The 5,700-nt window shown below is 45.3% G+C and overlaps 1 pseudogene; it reads right to left on the bottom strand.

The window, feature by feature from the left end:
- Window positions 1-3,374: 3,374 nt before the first annotated feature.
- LOC147734864 (alpha-tocopherol transfer protein pseudogene) lies at window positions 3,375-4,193 on the bottom strand (annotated as a pseudogene).
- Window positions 4,194-5,700: the final 1,507 nt, after the last annotated feature.

A 5,700-nucleotide genomic window follows, 5' to 3' on the forward strand; every position in this document is an offset into this window, starting at 1 on the left:
AAGACATGCTTCTCTCCCGCCAGTGGACGTTCAGCATTAAAGTTCCTGGTAGATATGTATCTATGTATCTATCTATTAGTAAACTTATTGTCACTTTTTATTTAATATATCACCTGTAGTCATAGTTGCAGTAGCTATTCTATATATTAGGTCCTGAAGAAAGCTGGGGTAATTCCCCGTAAGCTGAAACATGTCGACCAATCTGCACAGCGCCAAGAGGTAGTCTTACTACCAGGCGTGTTTTTAAAGCTTGACACACAGATTTCTGTATATACGTTCCTTCAGTATCTGTGTAGCCAATTTTACCCATCACTACCACTTAAGCACTGCACATTATCAAGTCCACTCCATGGTAAACATCATGGCTAGATTTCTGACATCCATTCTCACACCGGCACTGAATGGCTGGATGTGGTTTGGATTGATCAGCAATTCCCACGTGACGTAAACTCCACCGTAAGGGTGGGCTGATGGGTTTTGTACAAGCCTTTTGTTTTCCAATAACTTCCAACAACATTGGTTCACATATGCATCCTGTTGTTCCATAGTCACTGGTTTAGTTACACAACATTCCCAGACCTGTTCTGCTCTATTGTGTGTTTTGTATTCTAACAGTAGGGGAGCGAGCAGACAGGTCGTTTAATATATTCCCCTTGACCCTCCACAACGTTTGTTTTCCCATTTATATACAAACATATTCAAACATTTGCAAACCTATCCACCATATATCCTTTCATCCATCATTACACTCATCCATCCCTTCATCCACCCTTTCAGTCATCCATCCATTATTCATCTATCCACCCTTTCACCCCAATTATCCGTACAGTCATCCATCCACTTTTTAACCCATCCATCTGTTCACTCATCCATCCAGCCATTAACCCCTTCTCCCATCCAGCCATTCATTCATTCATTCACTTACTCATCCATCCACCCAGTCACTTATCCATCCACCCATTCACCCTTTCAGTCATTCATCCTCCCTTTCTCTCTCCATCCCCCTTTCACTTATCCATCCATCCATCCATCATCCACCCATCCATCTACTCATCCATTCATTTATTCCATCCATTGATCCTATTACTCATCCATCCTTTCACTCATCCATCCATCCGTTCTCTCATCCATCCACCCTTTCACTTCTTCACTCATCTATTCATCCTTTTGTCCATCTACCCCTTTTACTCATCCATCCATACATTCACCATTTCACTTATCAATTCAATCCATCCATCCTTTCACTCATCTATCCACCCATTCACTCGCCCATCATCTAAGCTTTCACTCATCCATCCATCCTTTCATACACCCATCCACCCTTTTACCCATCCATCTACCCTTCCACCCCATGCATCTATTTACCTTTTCCCTCATCCATACTTCCACTCATCCATCCATCCTTTCTTTTATCTATCTATTCACCCTTTCATTCATCCATTCATCTTTTCAGTCATTCATCCAGCCATTCACACATTCCTTCACTTATTTACTCACCCACCTTTTCACATTATGAGCTGAGCCTTTGTCTATAGAGTTTCAGACAGAAGAGGCCCATGAAGAACTTTACCCTCGCTGTAGTTCCTAAAGCAAGGGGTTGGGTGGGGTGGGGTAAAGTTCAACATGCCCCTGCACATAGGCAGTCTGAAAACATAGAAGTCATGAGTCACACATGAGGCACAGTGCCAGGATGTGAGGTGACTGTGACATGGTGTTGTTTCCAGGGCTTTAAGTGGTGTATAATAACTAAAATGTGTATACTTGTAAAGCGCACTGTGACTCCATCTCGGAGTGTCCTGGCGCTGTATAACGCTGGGGAACCCGTCCTGGCTTTCCCTGTGAGATGGTCCCTCCTGGGCATCTCCAAGGTGAAGCCAGGCATCCCCGGCGCTGAAGGGGCCGTTGTGGAGATTAAGCAAGCTATTGCCCAGAGTTGCAGAGTGGAACCCATGGTTAGAGTAGGCACTGAGGCGAGAATTATCGAGCCCACGGACATTTGGACCCAACACCCTGCCGCGTCAGGAATTGAACCCTGGTCCAGGGCCAGACCTCTGCATCAGGGTCTGCCGCTCTAACCATTGAGCCACACTTCTCCACTGCGGGTGGGTCTCTTCAAAGGGGGTGTTCGATGTAATTAAGGGCGTAGTTTAAAACACCTGGGCTAAAAATCAGCGCTAGCGTAGTGTTCCGCCCGACTGGTATTATGTTGTTTCTGCCATTGCATCCAGAAATATAATACAGCAAGTATCATTACACCAACAAAAACTAGGACTATTGGCTTTGTCAATGGTTGTTATTTGCTTAAAATAAAAAAAAGCAGCAACCATGGCTTTGTTAGATATAATATTGAAAATACTCCATTTAGAAAATGATGAGACAGTGAAAGAACGATAACCCGTTCTTTTTAACTTATTTTACAGGCTTCTTTATATAAACTGTTTTCTTACGTTGCTAAAGTTGCAGCATTAGCGTTTTGCCTTTTATTTTACAGAACGCCCTGCTGTACACCGAGGCAGGAGGAGGCCGCCACATGCTTTACCAGCCCAGACTGCCCCATTGACATTCTGTATGGCAATCATCAGCCCCATACAGAATGACAATGGGCGGCGAGGGGCTGCTCTTTTGCTCAAGGAGGAGCGCGAGGCGCCCCATCAGGAAGGTGAGGCCTCTCACAGGGGAGCAGTGCTGCTCCCTGTGATGGCCAAAATTACGGACAAAAGGCGTCCGTAAAAGGTTTCCTCACGGACAACGGACGTGATGTCCAAATTACGGACTGTCAGTGAAATTCACGGACGGTTGGTCACCCTAGCTGCCAAGTGAGTTATTAGCTGCAGCTAGTATTACCTCAGTCAGCCCCAAGCCTGTCGAAAGCAGCGCGCATGACACGGCGCGCTGCCATTCCTTCAGTTTACTCAACATTATCAAAGCTACTATGGATTGACAGCCAAGGAGGCACTATCCCATTTATGCGTGACTTTGCCTTTCAGTGCGGTGATGCAGAGTACCACCCCACTGAAATGCGTTAGTCTAACGCCTGATGCGTGATGCTTGGCAGGACTGCAACTAACAAACTTGTATACACGCAGGAGTTGCAGGTTAAAAAGTGTGTCATTCGTAAACAGTATTCTGGTGCATTCGTAAAACCTTGTCTGACGCATGAGATGAAACTGACCAAGGATTCTATTGGCCCATGTAAACTGCATGTATACTGTTTCGGACAGAGAACTTTCTCACTTTTAATTCGGGGATTTTGAAATGTTTATTAACTGCCTACAGCACAGCATCTTTTGCTGCTGAGTTGCCACTGTGCATGACCATCTCCGCTATCACCGTGAAGAACAGTCCACGCTTGGCTGACACATTTATTACTCATACTAGGTAGCCTGAAAAATGTCAAGAAGATATTCTTCTGACCTCATTTTAAATTCGGTCCATTCCTCTCACAGTTCATCCATGCCGTATTCGGGAGAGAGGATGTCCGCTCCAAAGTGCTGCTGCAGGCTCTCTGTGTAGTCACTTCCATGCATATAGATCCTTTCCTTCATTTTTTCAGGCATAACAGGTCTCATTAATGCAAAGACGGGATGGAAAAATAAAGGCTCATTTATCAGATGGATACCCCGAACTTTGATGGGAAATGAATCCGTAAGCACTGAGGCAATCCTCTTGCCAAGCATTGGAGTAATCTGAAAGGCATGCACGAGCCGCCACCATTGAAGATCGAAATTGGCCTTGATCCCATTGCACTGGATCTCTAGCTCTTGCACTAGGAGCTCTGAGGTGATTAGGCTTAAGCGGAATACTTCATATGCTGTAAACAACTTTGGGTCCCACTGAGCAATCCTGTAAATGAGAACTCTGCTCCCCTGGGAGTCCCTTTCTCCCAGCACTCCATGGTAACCACTACGCAGGAGGCGAAGCACAGAAGATGGATGCAGGTCTGCAGTTATTTCAGAACATTCAGCTCTTCACTTGTGATAGTTTTGGAAAAGCTTGAATGCCAGATCAATATGGAAATCTCTGGCTCAAAGAAATCGAAGGAAGAACTCGTCTGACAAACCCAGGGGCCAGCGTGAGCCCTCCTTGTCAACTTTCTGCCGTATGAAAAGGAATGCCTTTTTCACTGCGGTGTGGCCAGGCAAATCGTTGAGTTTGGGGTTGCCTCTGTTGAATTCCGCAGGCTCTTCGGACATGCTGCTGTCGCTGAATGAAACCTAGACAGGGAGGGGGCTGCAGCACTCCCACACCTTCCCACTCCTCTACATCGTCAAAGGTGCTTGAATGAGACATAACGATACCTGGTACTTTTCCCTATGGTCCATTTGGACCAAGTGCAGGTTATATCAATGTATGATGTTAATTAATGTACCCCTGTGTAAATAGTTTCCATTAAGTGATCATTTAGTAATCTATTTTAACTGCCCTTCTCCCTATAGGAACTGCCCACATCCCCCCTTTCACTGTCCTGAGGAAGACCCGCCATTTAAGGGGTACCATCCCTACTACGAGGGTCGAAACGTCGACTACCAACTATTACACATAATCGGAGTGTGACCTTGTACACCTGTTATTTATGATGCTACACTAATGCTAAACCTGATTGTGGATTAATTCCGGCAAGCTCCCCTGTGAAGCCATCTTCAATTGTTAAAAGCAATTTACGATTGAATTGTCACTTCACCTACCCACACCATTCCTGATCACTGCACTACCCTCCCCCTTCCCTGTACAGTGGGCACCTTTAAGATGTTAATTATTTGTATGTAACATATGCACTAAAAATGAAAAAATACAGTGTAAAACGTATCGACACTATTTGAATAAACAATATTGTTCTACGAATATAATTGTCAATGAATGTTTACCTTATAACTCTAAGTTACTCCTAACTGGTCAGGGACCACTCTCTTTATGGCATTCAAAAAGATCAGTGAAGAGCTCTCAGAAAGCGAGAATGGAATAGTGATGAGAGGCACCCGGATAGTAATGCCCCGAACGCTGAGGAGAAGGACGGTAGAAGTAGCACATGAGTCACATCAAGGGATTGTAGCAACCAAAAAAATGCTACTAGAAAAAGTGTGGTTCCCGGGACTAGACAACATGGTAGAAGAAACCGTGATGCACTGTCACATCTGCCAAATAACAGGGCCCCCATCAAAGCCGGAGCCACTGCAAATGTCCAAACTTCCAAAGGCAGTGTGGACAGAACTGGCAACTGATTTCTATGGGCCTCTGGAGACAGGAAAGTACCTGTTGGTAATAATAGATGAGTTCTCCAGGTTCCCAATAGTGAGACAAGTAGCATCAACCTCGGCAAATGCAACTCTGCCAGTTCTGGATGACGTATTCGCAGGAATGGGGCTCGCCACAGACACTGAAGACAGACAATGGTCCACCATTTTCTGGCGAAGAATTCAAAAGGTTTATGGAATACCTTGGGATTCACCATAGAAGAATTACACCTCTGTGGCCACAAGCAAACGGAATGGCCGAATGGTTCATGGGAACCATCAAAAAGGCAATACAGAAGGCCAGGTTAATGCAGATCTCAATTGGACAAGCACTATGCCAAGTACTGAGAGACTATCGGAACACTCCTCACAGTTCCACAGGAAGGTGCCCCGCTGAACTGGTGTTGGGGCGATCAAGCAGAACGAGGTTGCCACAAGTGAAAGAACTGGAAAGTGTGGAGCAAAAAGA

Source organism: Lissotriton vulgaris, chromosome 1_2, assembly GCF_964263255.1.
Source record: "Lissotriton vulgaris chromosome 1_2, aLisVul1.2, whole genome shotgun sequence".
NCBI lineage: Eukaryota > Metazoa > Chordata > Amphibia > Caudata > Salamandridae > Lissotriton > Lissotriton vulgaris.